This window comes from Columba livia, chromosome 2 (genome assembly GCF_036013475.1).
Source record: "Columba livia isolate bColLiv1 breed racing homer chromosome 2, bColLiv1.pat.W.v2, whole genome shotgun sequence".
Classification (NCBI taxonomy): domain Eukaryota; kingdom Metazoa; phylum Chordata; class Aves; order Columbiformes; family Columbidae; genus Columba; species Columba livia.
Window position 1 is genome coordinate 15,155,779 of NC_088603.1, and position 18,150 is coordinate 15,173,928.

The 18,150-nt window shown below is 39.7% G+C and overlaps 1 protein-coding gene across 26 annotated transcripts in view; it reads left to right on the forward strand.

The window, feature by feature from the left end:
• Positions 1-18,150, forward strand: part of PARD3 (par-3 family cell polarity regulator) — a 454,313-nt gene that overhangs the window by 63,437 nt on the left and 372,726 nt on the right. The gene's annotated exons all lie outside the window — the stretch shown is intronic.

An 18,150-nucleotide genomic window follows, 5' to 3' on the forward strand; every position in this document is an offset into this window, starting at 1 on the left:
TACTTCCTAAACTCCTGAAAGGATTTTAAAACTTGCACTGTTAATACAAAGCGGAAAACAATCTGCTGTTTGCAATCTGTGTGTGAGTATGTATGTGTATACAAACAAACTTGTGTGTGGGTAGAGCTGGATTTTTTTGCTATATATTTCTGAACAGCTAGCTAAACTTGAGGTGTTATTTTTATTGCAAAAAAGTCTGCATCTTTGCTGCTTTTAAGACATGATTTGATTTCTCTTTGGTCTCAAGGAGTTGCTCCTACAACATGTAGGAGTAATACGCAGCCTGTGTGTTGTCTGCTGTGCTGACAAACATGATGGGTACTGAAACTTTTGAAATTATTATTCAGATTACAGCTGTTTCACTGCTCTTTGTTATTATTATTTTTAATGATGAAATGTACCAGACTGAGAGCTTTAGGGAGTGAAATATTTTGCTTATTCCAGAACAGGTAACGCAAGTCAGCAGCAGCAGCAGCACCTGTTCTGGTGGGACCAGTTCTTAGGGTTAGAGGGCAGCTTAATGTCTTGGCAGGGCTGCACTGCCGTAGTCAAAGACTTTCACACACAGGTCTTTATCTTTTGTAGTTGGGATCTAAGTAAATGAAACATCTCCAAAGCGAAAATGTAATGTGCACTGTAGTAAATGGAATAAAAATAAGTGAGTCTGTTCCTGAAATGTCTTTGTGTACTGATCTTTAATTTAATCTAATACGAAAGGAGCAAAGGATCACAGACTCTCAGCCATCTCGCTCTGTGTTTGTGTGCACAGGGTGCCTTTTTGAAGGATTTAAAGGAATTTTCCAGGGGATTTTTAACTAGCCGTGGAGAACAGAAAGTATTTGAAGACTTTGCAAATAATCCTTCCACAGATGCTTTAAAATAAGCTAGATGTTCGTTAACAGTGGAAGCAAATTTCTCACGTGCAAGTAGTTTTCAGGCCCTGACTACCACATCTGCTCCTAAATTTTGAGGGCAGTATATCCATTACGATTTAAGATAGTTGTGTTCAGTGTAAACTTTGGTCTTAGATTAGCACATTTTTTTTAGTGTGGGTCCATCTTTGTTCTTCTTGAAAGGTTAAAATATCAATTTAAATAGCAAAATATTGCCTAGTAGCATACTAGAGTAATCCAGCTTTAGTGTGATAGTCATAACTGAAGCACCTTTGTTTGAATCTAAGTTCCAGAAGTTTTAAATGAGGAAACATTTGAAATAATCAGGACCACCTTCAAAAGGGCACCAAGCTCTATTTTTCCCCCCATCTTTTATCAGATGTAATTTGAGAAGTAAAAATCTAAATGTTACAGAGATGTAAAACACCAAATCTGTGAGCATTCATGTTCATTGGATCTTTTGGAGAAAGGGGAAGACTACTCAGATTAATATCATAATTTATTTTGTACGTGCAAATCAGTGAGTACCCTTATATTTCAACTTTCCCAGACCTTAAGGTTCTTGAGGCCTCTCATCTTTTGGATGGCTGCCATGGTTACTGTGTGACCTCTAGTGGTTAATGAAAAATATGCTCCACTACCAAATTCAGGCTGAAACTTGAAAAAGTTCCGAATGTGTATTTTTGTTGGTTTAGTGTTTAATCCTATAAATTCAATTTTTATTGAAGAGAAAAAAAAAATATCTGCTTCAACTTAATCTTTTATCATGTCACTTCCAGAAAAAGTGTTTTGCTAAAATGACTATTCACAAAGATGTGTGTCTGAATTGCAGTACTCACAGATGCAGAATTATAGGGGTAATTTTAAGAAATTTTTACTACTTTGGTTTGGTTACCATGTATTAGTGGGTGAAAGAGCTGACATGTGCTCTAGGCAAAGTCCTGTTTTGATCAACTTGTGTATTGGTTATGTCTGAAGAAGGGCTTTTCTGCCTCAAGAATGTATTTTTTTCCCCTCTAAATGCTCCATTTAACTGTAAAAAATGCTAATTTTTCCTACAAGCTTGGTCTTGTTTAAATCTTTAGGTCATTAAGATTGAGATAAACCCATCCCTACCTCCTCCCTGCTTCCCCTGACCCTGCAACAGCAACTACCACTATGTGCATTGGAAATGCTGTTGAAAACAGAACATGACTGTTTTTTGTTACTGTTGAACTTTTGAAATACGGAAGAAAGTTATGGGTTTGAAGTTATCAGAGTCCAGTCAGTTTTTAACCAGCCAGGCCTAACTCTCCTCACTACAGTGTAACTTCTGTGATTATATAGGCTCATTCCAGGCCTGAATTATTGAGTGAGCAGTAGTTCAGTTACTGTAGCAGGAGACATATTACTTAAAAATGCCTATTTTTTCTTGATTGAGTCTCTTTCTCTCCACTTTTTTTTTCCCCCTCCAAACATTTTTCTAATGGATGTTCAACATCTGAGAATATTTAAAACTATGTTTTGGTCTTTGCTGTTTTAGGAGACAGTAGTAGACTTTGCTGCTCACAATATATTAGATGTGGTTTTACTTGGGTAGTTCCCTGGAGGAGCAAGACTCTGCCTCTGCTTACAGAGACAGGCAAGCCAAAATTAGTTTTCTAGACATTTTGGTAGATTGCTATCAATCATAGTCCATTAAAGTAATAATATGCTACAAAATCCTTTTCTGCTTCTTTGGACTTTGTATCAGTGGCCTCCCTTTTCTGCAGAGTTTGATTTCTTTTTTGCTTTTTGTCATAATATTTCCATCTTGATTTATTTTTCATAAAACATTAAGATTCATAAATCAGCTGTAAAATATTAATGAGGATCTGAGGACATTTTAAAAAGGCATCCATCACAGTTTCTGAATTACAATGATATGGCTGTGTTTAAGGCAAATTGCTGCACTTCTCCTGCTTTTCTGGATTTTTTCATTCACTTACTTAATCTATTAGAAATTGAAAATTGTGAAGTGTTCAAACTCAACAGTTTCAAGTATCTCCTCTAATGTAAAAATGAACCTTTTCCAAGATAATCTTCCCATCAAGTTATTTATTACTACAGATCACTTCTTTTATTCTGTTGATTTCCCTAGACCTGTCTGTTGTGAGGTAGAGAATCTGATGGTAATTACTTTCACTGGCTGCTGATGTTGTCATGTTAGTTGATCTGGATGGAAAATCACTTTACGGAAATACGTAGGCTGTAACTTCTCAGGTGTATGAGTATTATGCAACATAATCTATGAAATGTTTGATAGTTTTCGGAGAAGAAGTTGCTTATTTTCAAGTTTTGAATGAACAACAAATTCAGCTATGTGAAGCAAAACCTATAAATAAGTTTTAAGAAAATTTGAGATCGAGACCCGTGTGTGCAAGGGAACATAAAAAAGCGATGCTGTGCTATTTTTTGCTGGTTTGTGAGAGCCTCTCAAATCCCGTTTCTCTCTGTCATCACCAGCTGACTGATTACTGTGACATGAGCTGAGGCCTCAGTGGATTAATTAAGATCCAAAACTGTTTTCCTGAAAACGACTTATGTTTTGGATACAAGGTTTTGGAACTTGGCAGGGTTTCAGGCTTATAAAGGAGTATAAAGAGCTTGCATAGACTGCAGATTTGTGGTTTGTTCCCATATATTCCTATTTTTTTCCATGAAGTGCTATAGAATTAAGCTAAATAACTTTTTTTTTTTCCCCTTTTTATTTTAAACTGTATAATTCTGGAACCATGTGGGATGCACTGTCCGCTATCCCAGATGTGGAGCAGTAAGTACAAAGAGGGTGTTGTTCCGAATCCCTGTGTTTAAGTATGACTTGATTAATAGGAGTGCTCCAGGTCCCTTGTTAGGAGCAGCTGAGAGCAGGCAAGGGCCTATGAGTTGCACTTTCTGCTTTCTTATTAGAAGGAAACACTGGGTGGAAAAATGGCGCTGGCGAGGTTGGGGTTTTGAGGGAAGGGGGCTGCTCAAAGGGAGCAATGTTTTGTCGCATTGAACTCTGTGGTAAGGAACATACATAGCAGATGTGCCAGGTGCAGTGCTACTGGTGTGTGACAGGTCTGGTGGGCAAAACCCATGGCACCAATGCCAGCAAAGCAAATTATTTGTAATCTAGGATACTTAAACAGTAAAGAAAATTTAGGGATGAGAGGAATCTCAAATAATTAGTCTTCAGGCGTTGTTTTTAAAAAACATGGTCTGTAGTTGCTTTTCTTCTATTGATTTTCTTCTTATCTTTTGCAAGAGCTTGTTTTGAAGTCCCTTGAGAATCTTGAATGTCCTCTCTGGGGAGAAGGAAATCAGCTTTAGGTGCAAACCCTCAGGATTTGTTGTAAAAATCTGACCCTGTTCCTTCTAAAATTAAACCAGACAAGCACGTAAAGAGAAATGCACATGATGTGTGTAACAGAGCATTGGGACATAAGAGCGTTGGGTTGTTAGAAGAAACGTGGCCTATCAAAAGTCGTTTGCTCTGGAGCATGGCCAGCTGTCAGCCATAGTGGTTAGCTATTATTATTAAAACTGTGATTGTAGCAGGGTGAGGTGGGTTGTAGCAGGTGAAGCAGGCCCACCTCAAGTTAAACACAGAGTAAAGTCAGAGCAGAGTGGTGCGGTCATGGGAGGCTCAGCCATCATGAGCCTTGAGTTTCTGCTTTCCTTTTCTTACTGAGGCTTGATTGTGGAAATTGTGGCAAATGTGTGCATTAAAGTGCTTCCTGCAGCAGTATAAATCATCGTGCCTTGGTGGCATTCACTGTGATGGTGTTGGTTAATGTCTGCTCTGTGCTGACTCGCGGTGCACCAAGAGAGAAGTTGTCGTCTCCCAGAGATGGCAGGTTCCTTCTCTTGGCATCTTGTCCTGGTGGTTAATAGGGCATCAAGTACATGCTGAAATGGTTCTCAGGAAATATTTTGTGCTGGTGTTGAAATAACAGCACACTGCCAGGAGCTTTTAAAATTTAATTGGTGATTTCTTTAATGCAAGCAAAATATTAAGCTTTATTTTGCCAATTTTACAAGCTCATCTGATCTAAATTGAGCTATTATTTTTAATTCCGCCTGAGTGATTGTTGTCATAGCTCATGTAAGAGTTAAGATGATTAACCATATTTTTGGATTCCTAAATGTGTGGTTTTGTGTTGTATTTTAGCTGATCTAAGGTTGGTGTTATCAAGGAGGGTGGCCTCGCGCTTCCCCAGCCATGGCTGCGCTTCCCGCCTCTCCCTGGCACCGGCACTACGAGTTGTTGGTTGTGACAAGTGGGGCCAGTGTGTTGATCAGCCTGAAGACTAACCCTGCCAGAAAAGAAGGACAGTGGTCATGGTAGAAGGGGTAGAGACAAAGGTCTCTGCTGTGAGGAACAGTCTGGAGGTTGGGAACAGCTTTGCTGTCACCAGAGCCATGGATGTTATGACAGAGCATGAGTCTCCCTTAGCAAGGCCGTGTGAGAATGGCCTTCAGGGCTCTGGCCCTGCCAGCCAAGGGGGTGAAACGGCAGATCGGGTGTGATTTGGCAGTGCACAACAGCACCCAGTGCAGAGCGGGAAGGAGAGGCAAAGGAAGGCAGGTCCTGAGTCTTGCTCGTGCCCACAAAGGGCTGGTGGTGACTCACAGGAGACTGGGTTAAGTTTGGGCAAACGCAGCATTCTGAGCTGATAGGTTCTGCCTGTATTCATCATACTTCTCACAGCTGGAAACACCTCCTCCACCTTGGTTGATGCTTTTGATCTGCTGTTGAAATGTGGGCATGCACCAAGGAGGGTGAGAAAGGAAACAGGGTCACAGAACTGAGGAATGACTGAGGCTGGAAGGGACCTCTGGAGTCACCTAGTCCAACCCTCTGCTCCAAACAGGACTAGTTTGCCCAGGACCTCTGTGGTCTGGATCTGAGCATCTCCAGGGTTAGAGACTGCACAGCCTCTTTGGACACCTGTGTCAGTGTTCGCTGTCGGGGTGAAAAACTGTTTCCAAAGCTCAGTCTGAATTCCGGTTTTGCAACTAGTGTCCATGTTGCTTCTCCTCCCGCTGCCGGTCACCTCCCAGAAGATCCCAGCTGTGATTTCTCACTGCCCGCCCACTAGGCCATAGAACACAACAACAAGCTTCTCTTTTAGCCTCCTCTTAAAACTGAACAAGCCCAGCTCTCTTGGCATCTCCCTGTATGTCCTGTGCTCCATCCCCTCCGTGCTGGTGGCTGTGGCAGGACGCAGCAGCCACACTCGCTGTCACAGCCGGGTCTGCCGGCAGCTGCCCGCACCACGGGGACACGCTCCTGCCTTGTCCTCCAAGTGCTGTCCAGCAGGGAATATGATTGTTAATTTAAAATTCTAGGTGACATTCCATGATTAGCCAGGAAGCAACATGCCTTTTTTTTGTTTTTAAATAAAATCCCTGCCTGACTTCTCCTGTCTTTTGTATAATATTTTTCTTGCTGCTTATTTGCTATTTGTGCAGGATTATATCCTCAAAATGAGGATGATGAATTTCGAAATACACTGTTGTCAGCTGCAAAAACAGCTCTCTAGGTTTAGACATTCCATTACAATTATGGGAAACCCTGCCCCCTAAATACAAACTAGGTGGAAAAAAAAAAGGAAGAGGAATTCTTTTTGGACATACCTACTGTAACACTCCATTTCAAAATGCTCACATTCCCAGCACTTTAGCAGAAACAGAAAACTAGTGGCTTAGTATCCTTCAGTACTTGAAGGAAACACTGAGTGCTCTGACCCTGTTTTTGTGGAACAATGACACTTGTGTGGCTTAAAACTTGCATTATTTTGTGCTATGTAAGAAATATTTTGACATGTATTTTGAACAGATGCTGAAGTTCTGACTGCACGGTCTTTACTTTCGTTTTAATACTATTAGAAAAACTTATGCTTTAATGCTACAGCATTTGCTGATTGAAAATGATTTTATCTCTTTTGAAACTAATGAGTTTGTCACTTTTGTAATAGCAACAAAGTTTTGCCCAGTGTTATTCTGTGTGAGAGTGAGTGAGCGTTTTGCTTTACAGCAGGTTGATTTTAATGTTTCTTGACAAAAAGGAAGGAAAATTAATGTTAATTATCTAAAAATATGTCCCCTGGCTCAAAGTATAGTTCTCAGATAGAAAGCAAGCAGTGTTTTGCTTTCTCAGCAATTCCTGTCAGCTGAAGCGTGAATTGATCATGGAGGTAATAGCACATGGGGAAAATCCAGTGGGAGCTGTCTGATTTCATATGTGTTTCAGTTCAAGCACTTGCGTTCTTTTGATGTGTGGACTGTAATTTCACTGACATTATTGGCGGCTTTTAGAAGAACAGCCCCTGACAGATGCCATCCATCTAACCAGCTGCTGCCTAATCCGACTGCAGGCTGCTGATTGCATTATCTGACTGATTTGAAATCCAGTAAATATTAATGACTGTTCATCTGTTATTTAAAATAAATAGAAGATAGTGAGAGAGTGATGGTCACATTTCATGCTTCCACTGTAACGAGCTTCTTGTCATCTGTGGTGATAGTATCAGCTTTTATGACTGACAGCTTTTCATTTAGGGTAATTTCTTTGGGAAAACTCGACATTGTTTTAATTTTCTTTTTTCTCCCACAGCCTTTGTTACTCTAGTTTCCAATATTGTCAGAAATAGTGAATGTCTCATGCTGTAAGTTTAAAACTGAAAAATCAAGATCTTAATTTCACTGTGGATCTTATGAAAATTACTTTTCAAAAGAATTAGATGTAATCAAGAAATTATTAATAAAGTTAAGAAAATAGCAAAAATAGTATATTAGAGACTTATATTCAAGCAGAACCACAACTTCTTGTAGGAACTTGATGGTTTCACAAATCTTTCCTGGAGCGGTTTCTGAAGCACAGGGATAGGATTTATGGCCAAAAGTTGAAAGAAGTTAAAGAAGTGCAGAACTGAATGGTTACGGTTCTTCCTGATGATCAGAAAAAAAATTGCACAGGGGTTTGAACTTTTATCTCCCCTATGTCATGTGTATTGAAATAGATGGTTAGAAAGCTTAGTATAAACTTCAAAACTCTTTACTTATTTCTGTGCTGCTCATCTTTAAGATGACTTATGGAAAGTTTTCATAATACAGTTTTCTACTTCATCTGTTAATTTTTTAAAAAAACCCCACAAAACTAAACCCCCACAAAACCAAAGAAATCCCACATGATTGTTTCCTGCAAAGAAAGCCCAAGAAAATTGAGGTAGCATATATTTGTCTTTCATTGCTTTTGTTCTGGTTTTATTGAGAGCAAGATCAAACCTGACGTGTCATACCTTTGTGCTTGTGAGAACCGCAGTGTGCCACAGTCTGTCACTCTTGAAGTCCATTTGTTCATAAGGACCATTCCAATTTTTAAAATATTGTAAACTTGGAAGGTTCCTGTTAAGCTTCCTTAGATTCTCTTCTAGAGTCCTCGCTTTACTGAATTACCTTCTCTTCCTTTGGCATGTTAAGGCAGACTACATTGATTTCTTGTTTTGAATATTTAGTCATTCTTGTTGCACGTTTCATCAAAACCAGCTGTCATAAATCTGTCAGCTGTCACAAACAGAAGTCAGCTTTGAAAAGTGTTTAAATATTGCAATGCATTTTCATTAAAACAAGTTGTCAGCAGACAACAGACTTCTTTTCTTGCCGCCGTCACACTGCGCTGATGAATGACAGTGGGCAGCGGTGTGTCACTTTACGGCCCGGCTGGAGGACAATGGCAGCGCTGCAGATGTAGGACTGAGACGTCCCTCCCGTCCCTATCAGCCTGCGGCACCTGTTTGCTCTGCGGGCAGGCGATGGAGCCCTGGCACCGGCGCTTGCTTGCAGACGTGGATAGATTTGTATTGGGGGAAACAGTTGTGGAGCAGTGGTGTATTAGTTTCTTGTCATTCTTAGAACGACAGCGATTTCCTGAATCATTAAGAATGTTTATGCTTGCTGTTATAAAACAATGCACCGAGCTACTTAGCACTGTGCATGTATAAATGTGTTCACTTACTGAACTATAATTAATTCCTTTTTCTTCCACCTTCCATGCTCTGTCAGAAGTTAGGTGGGCTGGGTATAGACACAATGATACAGTAATTAATAGCCTGAGCATTTCCTTTGACTTAATATCTTGAAATCAGATGACTTCTTAGTATTTAGATATCTGAAGAGCTACGCTTGGATTACAGAACAGGGAATTAAACTATTTTTTTCCACTTTGCTATCATATATTTTAAAAGAATAATAGCTAACATCTACTAATTAGTAAAAAACCCAAGACTTTAGTCCTTTCAGGTGATAAAGTGGTGGTTTAGTAAGCAAATAAACTCTATAGTGAACTATTTCATTCTTTGGGTATGTTGCTGTCCTTGTTATTTAAATAACTTGCAAGTTGAAGGTTTGTGACTGTAGGTAGCAAGGTCCAAGCAGACTGGGGTGGGTCTTCAGGGCATTTCTGTCCAGCCCTTTGCCTCTTGGCTCATCTGGTCTCCATTCAGATACTCACTTTTTAGAGTGGCCATCAAAAGAGTGAGGGTACTTGCTAACAATTTAGAGGATTACTCTGAAAAGATGTTACAGAGCTGGTGTATGATGCTTAGTGGTGCAAAGATCAAGATAACCATCTTAACATACCCGTTCATCCCTTTCCCCACCCCTTTCCTTTTTATGGCTGCCAAAAAAAAAATCTATATTTTCATCTGCTAAAACAAAAAATAGGCTGTTATGTGTACGCTCACTTTACTTTTATTGGGAGGAAAAGTGCTTGACTAGCCCCTTTGAGGGTATTGCATTCATCTTACAGAATGGTCAATGTTTCCTTCAGATTTCTGTAGGACCTCTTAGATACCATATGGATGCTGAATCCAGGTTAAACAAATATTTGAAACTGCCCTTACCTGTTCTTAATAGTTTCCAAATGTAATGGCTTGGAGATATGGAGCCCTGATAAATTAATTTTAAATCGCTCCTGAAGTTGATAGGTACATATCGATCTACTCAGTGAATTTATGTGTTGGTAACTTTGAGATTAATGCATTAATCTTTTGCTGCAATTTAGTAAACACTTCATTATTCTCATACCCTGAAACTGAAAACCTGTTGCAGATATGGACCTAACTTGTTTTAACACTCATACTGCTTAGATCAGCGTTTGGGTTGGGTTCATAAAATGTAGCATCTGTATCAGACTTTGATTCCCCACCCTGCCCCCGTCTTTAGATTTATGAATTTTGTTTCAAGGTCCTCTGTTATAATCCTAAAATTATACCATAGGAATCATAACCTGAAGAAAAAAATGTCCCTTTTAAGAAATACTAGGTATATTAATTTCTAAAATAGAGCCTGAATTTTTTGTTTTGAAGTTTATTTTTCAGTCACTCCCTATTTTCTTAGTTCTACTGCTAGAAAAGCTGGTTTTACAGAAAGACCGAAGTGAAAAGGCATATGGCTTTTTATTGCTGTTGTGGGAATTATTCTTGGAGCTGTGACAAAGTTAGTAAGGAGGGGAAAAAAAACACAGTAGGGTTTTTTTTGGATTTACCTTTTACCTTCTGCTTCATTATGTGTTCAGTAGATAAATCAATATCAACATCTGTAACACAGTGAATTAATTTAATGGAAGAAATTTGGGGGCAGTAAATCAGTGACAGAGCAATAAGCTTCAGTGTGGACAGAATTAAGGCAGTACCTTTCAAAAAATTTTTTAATAAAAGCATTTAAAATGATAGATGATTAAATAAATTAAGAAATAATTTATAGATATAAAAAACCAGAATTCCAGTACAGGATATAAGCATAATTTACAGAAATCCCAGTGATCCCAGTATGGTACGCTGTGGATACAATTCTAACCATGATTTTTATTCTGTTTGGTAGGTAAATCTCATCTATGTAAAAGCAGTTATATTTAATTATGTTATTCTGATTAACAGAAATAGACATTGTGTGGAAGAAAATGAGTAAGTGAATCCTCAGATTTTTTAAGTCCCTTCAAAGAGCAGCAGAGCAGCATTCAGCTGCCTTGTTCAATGGATTCCTTTTTGAAAGAGAAAGCAGAGCGATTTTAAGACTGAAGTGCGAGTCAAGAGGTTTTGAAGGAGAGGACAGACAGATTTTTCTCCTGGAAGAGAGCGGAACAGTCAGAGGATCTCTGGGGAAAAGTGACGTTCCTGTTCTGTGGCCGGCTGTGCTTTGGCTCTGTCACACGCGTCTTGCGTGACTGGGGGCAAGTCTGGTTTGGAGAGATTGTCGGCATGACACACGTGGGTAATGAGGAGAAGGAATGCGGTACAGCCAGCTCTGGTTTTGTTATACATCTGTGTGTAACCAGGAGTGGGGTCTGAGTTGTCAAGCAACAAATGTGAAGGAAGACTTTGCGATTGCTCTTCTTATGTGCTAAAGTTTTTCTGAATCCAATGTTGAGGGGGTTGACACAGTTTCTATGTTGTAAGATAAGATATGTTTGTTAATAGAAGTCATATTTCACAAATCTGTTGAGGTTCCTCTGGGTGGGATTAGGATGATCCATTTGGTATTTCTTACTTGGATTTCTGAAAGGTGTTTGACAAAGCCTGTGTCTCCAAAAGCTCTAAAGAAGACTTAACAGCCACCATGTGAGAGACAAAGTTTGCCTGTAGATAAGGAAAAAAATAAATAAATGTAGGAAATGAAAAGGGAAGGGTAAATACCAAGGTTTTATTGTCAACAGTAGAAGGTCACCAGCAGATTTTTTGAGATGATTGCTTGAGACCTGTGCTCTTAAACTGAGCTGTAAATGAGCTATAGAGGGAAGCAGGAGGTGGCAAATCTGAGGAATGATTCTGAGCTGTTTAGAGGGGTAGACATTGACTCTGCCACAGTTTTTCATGATTGGTCTTCTGAAGATTGAATGATGGGTATTACAATGGTAGATGAGACTGAATTCAGGGAAATATTGAGTTTGCAGGGTTTGTTCTCCCCTTTCTAATTTTATGTATGAAGTAATGAGTTTTGAGATAGCCATTACAACAAAGGATTGAGATCTTGTGCTTACAGTTGATAGTTTAAAAAAACACGTCTGTGCTCCATATCATATGATGGTGTAGATCTTCTTTGTGTAGGCTTTCTGTAGAAAAAAATATTTCATTTGCTAATGATACATTAGATACATTTAATTTTCCTGTGTGGTCATCAACATATCAATAGGTAAATTATATGCTTATCTTTAAAAATGTAAATTTTACTTTCTACTTTTCTAAGATTCTACTTCTGACCTGGCTGTAACTAGGGATTTTAAATGCTAGAGTAAAGATGTTACATGTTTGTGGTTTTACAGTGTAGGACAATTTATTAAGTGACTACTTTTAAATTTATATCAATATTGACAACAGTGTGATTTTTTTCATAGCAATTTTAAGTTCTTTTTCTAATTGCATTGCAATCATAATTGTTTTTGATAAGATGAAGAAATATTCCTACTGTTTAGTAATCTAGCAGCATGGAAATGTATTCACTGAATGTAAATATGAGCACTTGTTTGTATTCTGTCTATAACCTTATAGGTGGAGTACTTTTTTATCTGGGATATTTATAGTGAGGACTAAATGAATTATAAGAGAGGATTGCAGTAATTTGGTTTTATTTTCTTAAAACCTTGAAAGATCTGAAATAGGCTAAGGAATGTAACTGGAGTAATTTTACTGGTGACCCAATGAGAAGTACCTCCCTGTTTGTGCTGTCCATTTTGAACCTGGCATTTTTAATATGTCTTGACTGTAGTAGTCCAAAGAATTATTAATATTCATAACTGAATTCTATTAAAACCTTTTCAGTCTGTTCTGCCTTGTTCAGGCACTCGCAAATGGGACGGGAACAGGTCAGCCTGAGATGTCCCTTCCCGAAGGGCAATGTTAGCCAGGGGGAGGCTCCCGTCCCCGCTCTCTGGGGACGGAACGGCTCTGAATCCTCCCGGAGGGGCAGCTGTAATTCAGCCTCCCTGAGCTGTGCTTTGGTGGAACTGCTCTCTGGTTCTTGGCCACTGAGAGAGTGTAAGCAGAACAGCAAGCGGACCTAAAGTTCGTTTCTGCAAAAGCGTCTGCAGCCATGTTTCCTGATGTTGTTGCAGATCCGCTTTAAAGAACACTCTCAGGTGCTTAAATGCCTAAATCCTTGACTTCAGTCCAAGGCAGACAGGAGTCCAGACATCTTACCCTGTGCTGCGAACGTGTTTCTCAGAAATGATCAAACTGCAGGAACGTGCTTATTATCTTTTGTGGCCTGTCATCTCTCACACCCCTTCCCGGTAGCGAGCCTGGCCTCGGGGTGCCGGCCTCGGGGTGCCGGCCTCGGGGTGCCGGCCTGGCTGCTCCTCTCACTTGCCTTCCTCCCTGTCAGCAAAAGAGCCCGAGGAGCCCATGCAAAGCTGGGGGCTGGAATAAAACAGTTCTCATTAACAGCATGCAATTAAGCGGGGGATGGTGCAGGTCCTGGAATAGGGCTCCTGTTGCTCTGGGCCTTTTCTCTTGGCTCTCCAGTCAGGTTACCTGTGTTTTGTTTTGTTGAGTTCGGGCCAAAATAAAATGTTATCCAGCTGCCCTAGTTTATTTTTAATCTCCTTTGGTGCTTCAACGTGTACGTGTTCCAGGATCGGATTCCTCCGGTTTGTCTTGTCAAAGAAACGTCAGCATTTGATGAGGTTAGCGTGTTAGCTGGATTACCTGCTTTGCCGTGTTAGCAGCAGGGCAGTTCACACCAGCAGCACCGAACCTGTTGCAGGTACCACTCAAACCAGGAAAATTCTACTTGCCACTGAGTGGGTACAGCTGCGCTGAAGCTTGAGTGTGTTTGAGCTGCTTAGATTGGGTATTTCACTAAATCTGCAGAAGTTTTTTGAATAAAAACTGTTGGAACGAATAGTGGCTTCAGATGTTTTTAAGAGCAATTGTGATGGGTATATGAAAAAAGTAAAACGAAGAATGCAGCAAATTTACAAATTATGAAAGGGACGGCAGTTTATCTTATTCTTTGCCCTTTAAATTGTTATTAATGGCAGGTTTTAATGTGGAGTTAATGAGCCCCAAAAGAAAATTAAACTTAAGGTCCTACTTATTTTTCTTTTTGATTTCAGTAAACGTTGAGCAATAGTATAGTTTTTAGTTGCATTTATATGTTTCTCAAGAATGTGCTGTGAAGATAAGTGACATGGGGTTTTTATCTCAAAATGTGCACGTATAGTGTATTTTTTTCCCCATTTTTTGTTTCACTATTTGACTTTGTAAGGGAATATATGTAGCTGTGGTTTTTTATGGTTTCTTTGGTAAATTTTATACTGTAGAAATCTGATGGGGAGTGCAGCGCTTACCATGCATTAAATGCTTTTGACTAGATAGCTTGCTTTTCAGCATAAAACATTTAAGTGCTTTGAGATCTATTAATGAAAGATTCTGTGCGGTAACTGGGTACTGATATGACAGTAAGATTAGATTTGTTATGGCACTGAATATTACATATCACTGCAGCACTTAGTAAAACTCCCTCGCTCCTATTTGTTCCAGAAGAAATCTCTTGTTGACAAAATACCTTTTATTCAAAGCAGAGAGTTTTACACAGCTCTTAGCGCTGGTTTCATGGTAAATATTAACTAGTAAGTCATAATTTGATCTTCTATGTTTAGTGCATTCATTCATTAGAGGAATGTTAGCTAAAACTGGGATCCTGCCATTTCAGGGTCATGCCTTCTCTAATGATGCAACCCTGAAGAACAGATCCTAATCTGAAATTTATGTATGTATGCTTGTGGATGTCTGTATACACACACAGAAGAATTCTGCATCTTATTTGAGTAGAGTGAGGTTCAGTTCTGCTAGAGTTTGTGGGAGGTTCCTTGTCCAAAGTTGGCCAGCAGCTGTATGTTGGTTGAGTTAGGAACGGTACCTGTGATGTTAACGTTACTGACTTTTTTTTGTTAGTATTGTAAAAGACAGAGTGTCATTTTTGCAAGATCTTGGGCATTATTTTATGATGCTTTGGGGTTTAAGCAACAGGTAATGCACACAAATTGAATGAAAATTAGTGGGAGATTATATTTTCAGACAAGCCTAAAGGTTCTTTACAAAAGCCCGTTATTTTTGTGGTGTGTTTACTTGGGGCAGGTGAGCAGGAGCTCGGTGCTCTCCAGCTGTTCCGCAGCGCTGGGCTGGACGCTGCTCCTGAGCCCCGAGCTGTTCGGCATGAGTGTTCTCCTTCTGTTCTCAGCCTGTGTGTAATTAACGGGAAACACTATTTGGGAACGAACTACCGGCCGGTACAGGTCATCACAGCCAGGCGGGTGTTCAGTTATTGTCATTAGGAAGCATTTGGAAGTTCCTGGTGTGCACTTCTAGAGACATAACAGTAACTGAATCCCTTTGGATTTTGATGGATTTGCTCATTGTGTTAAAGGATGATTAAAATGATTAGATGCACAGTGTTGAAGCATTAGTTTTCTGAATGTCTTTATCAAGAAGGGGTAATAATTATATTGTAGCTGATAGGCTGTAAACGTCATACTCCTTTTAGCTGTTTTTTATTTTTTTCCCCTGCAACTGTGCCAGATTTTAATTAACATACTTGAAAACAAGTATGAAAACTCTTGCATTTATAATTGTATATTCAGTAGTATTATTATTATAATGTCAAAAGGTATCTATCATCCCAAAAGGGCCTAGAATTAGGGTGAATTATAATCATCCTCAAGAACATACTGGGGATACTTGTGAAGCAGATAGCTTTTCTTTTTATTGGGAAAAAAGCGGAAGCCTAGGTGAAAAGAAATTTGTGTGTGTGGACTCATGGATTTTTTTAACGAAATGACTCAGACTAACAAGGTGCTTTGCACAGAGGTACAACCAGAATAACCCTCTCATCGCTATCTGTGAATGCTTTGAGCCCACAAAAGTTTCATTTTTCCATCTCCATTTCAACACACGGCCTTCCTTGCAGCAGCTTCTGTGCCCTTCGGTTCTCCTGCCTGTTTCAGAGAACTATGGAAGAACATGGAGACACGAGCTACCTCTTGTGTTCAATCTCTTTAATTACACTCATGAGCTTTTTCTGTGCGTGTTTTTTGGGTTTGGTTTGTTTTCTCTTTCCAAAAGGCCGGGTGACTGCTTGTTTTTATTGTTAGATTTCAAATAATCAAATAAGGAATTTTCTGAAAGGCTAAAGTGGGTAGCAGCAGTGTTTTGCTATTATGCAGGAAGGTAGATGAAGCAATATTGTTATCTGTGTGTCTTTTAGTGAGATACATAATTTTTTTTGAAGATATAATTATGGAAGAGCTGACCTTTATTTTGTGTTGATGAAAATTAATGGTGCGGAGTCTAGTTGGAGGCCAGTATCTAGTGGAGTGCCTCAGGGGTCAGTGCTGGGGCCAATATTATTCAATATATTCATTAACGATTTAGACGAGGGAATAGAGTGTACTATCAGCAAGTTTGCTGATGACACTAAGCTGGGAGGTGTGGCTGACACGCCAGAAGGCTGTGCTGCCATCCAGCGGGACCTGGACAGGCTGGAGAGTTGGGCGGGGAATAATCTGATGAAATTTAACAAGGGAAAGTGTAGAGTCCTGCACCTGGGCAGGAACAACCCCAGGTTCCAGTATAGGTTGGGAAATTACATATTAGAGAGCAGTGTAGGGGAAAGGGACCTGGGGGTCCTGATGGACAACAGGATGACCATGAGCCAGCAGTGTGCCCTTGTGGCCAGGAAGGCCAATGGTACCTGGGGTGTACTACAAGGGGGTTGGTTAGTAGATCGAGAGAGGTTCTCCTTCCCCTCTACTCCGCCCTGGTGAGACCCCATCTGGAATATTGTGTCCAGTTCTGGGCCCCTCAGTTCAAGAAGGACAGGGAACTACTGGAGAGGGTCCAGCGTAGGGCAACGAAGATGATTAAGGGAGTGGAGCATCTCCCTTATGAAGAAAGGCTGAGGGAGCTGGGGCTCTTTAGTTTGGAGGAGACTAAGGGGGGACCTCATTAATGTTTATAAATATATAAAGGGTGAGTGCCACGAGGATGGAGCCAGGCTCTTCTCGGTGGCAAACAATGATAGGACAAGGGGTAATGGGATCAAGCTGGAACACAAGAGGTTCCGCTTAAATTTTAGAAAAAACTTCTTCTCAGTGAGGGTGACAGACACTGGAACAGGCTGCCCAGGGAGGTTGTGGAGTCTCCTTCTCTGGAGACATTCAAAACCCGCCTGGACATGTTCCTGTGTGACCTCACCTAGGCGTTCCTGCTCCAGCAGGGGGTTTGGACTAGATGATCTTTTGAGGTCACTTCCAATCCCAAAATAAATCTAAGAAAAAAAAAAATTAATAAATGTTAAGGAAATACAAGATGTTAATTTACTAGTTTTTTATTTTTTACTTCCTGTTAAAACTTTGCAAACTCTGTAAATTATTTAGAGGTTTGTTGGTCACTGTAAATGAAGATTGATAAAGTAACCATAGGTGCACTTTTATGGCAGGAATTTTTTAGTGTTTGTTCAATTAATAATAAAGAGTGTATTGCAAATTTAAACAAATGACTATTGCATCTTTTTTTCCCGCCATTTGGGAAATCTTTCTGTTGTATTTAAATTATGTTTAGGGAGAATCTGGCCTGCTAATTTGTAATACTAATGTATCTGTTTTGTCTTAAAGGATTCAAATATGATTAACTTCTGAAAAAAGGAACACATACTATAATGCTACCAGATTTTACAACATATTGTAGTATGTTCTAAGCTATTGAAATCAGATCATTACTTGAAAATCCAAAGTTCTACTTTCTCTTTAGGAAGGTGCTGTTACAGGTTCTTCCTCATTGGTTTGTGGACTCTTAGACATTTTTCAGGGGAGGTTTGAGACCCTTTATTAATTTCTGAATTGCTTCTTTCTACTTCTCTACTTATTCCAGCCACTTCCTAAAGGAGTTGTGTGCAGAGCATGTGTGGCATTGAGTGCAGGTATATTGCTTGAATTCCGACATTGTACTTGGTGCAAACAAATAATGCTGCAGATTTGTGAAAATTTTAAAATAAGTGTCTGTGAGTATGGTGGTGTGACATTGTACTTGCCCCTGCAAGTGCACAGCAGCACATCACAGAAAGCGGGATACATTCTCCTGGTGTGTTTGGGAATTTCTGTTGAGCTTTTGTTCATCCATATGTGTAAACACAAAACTAGGATCTCTGTAATTCAGTTATTTTCAGTGGATATCTCGCATCAAGTGCAAGTGGACAT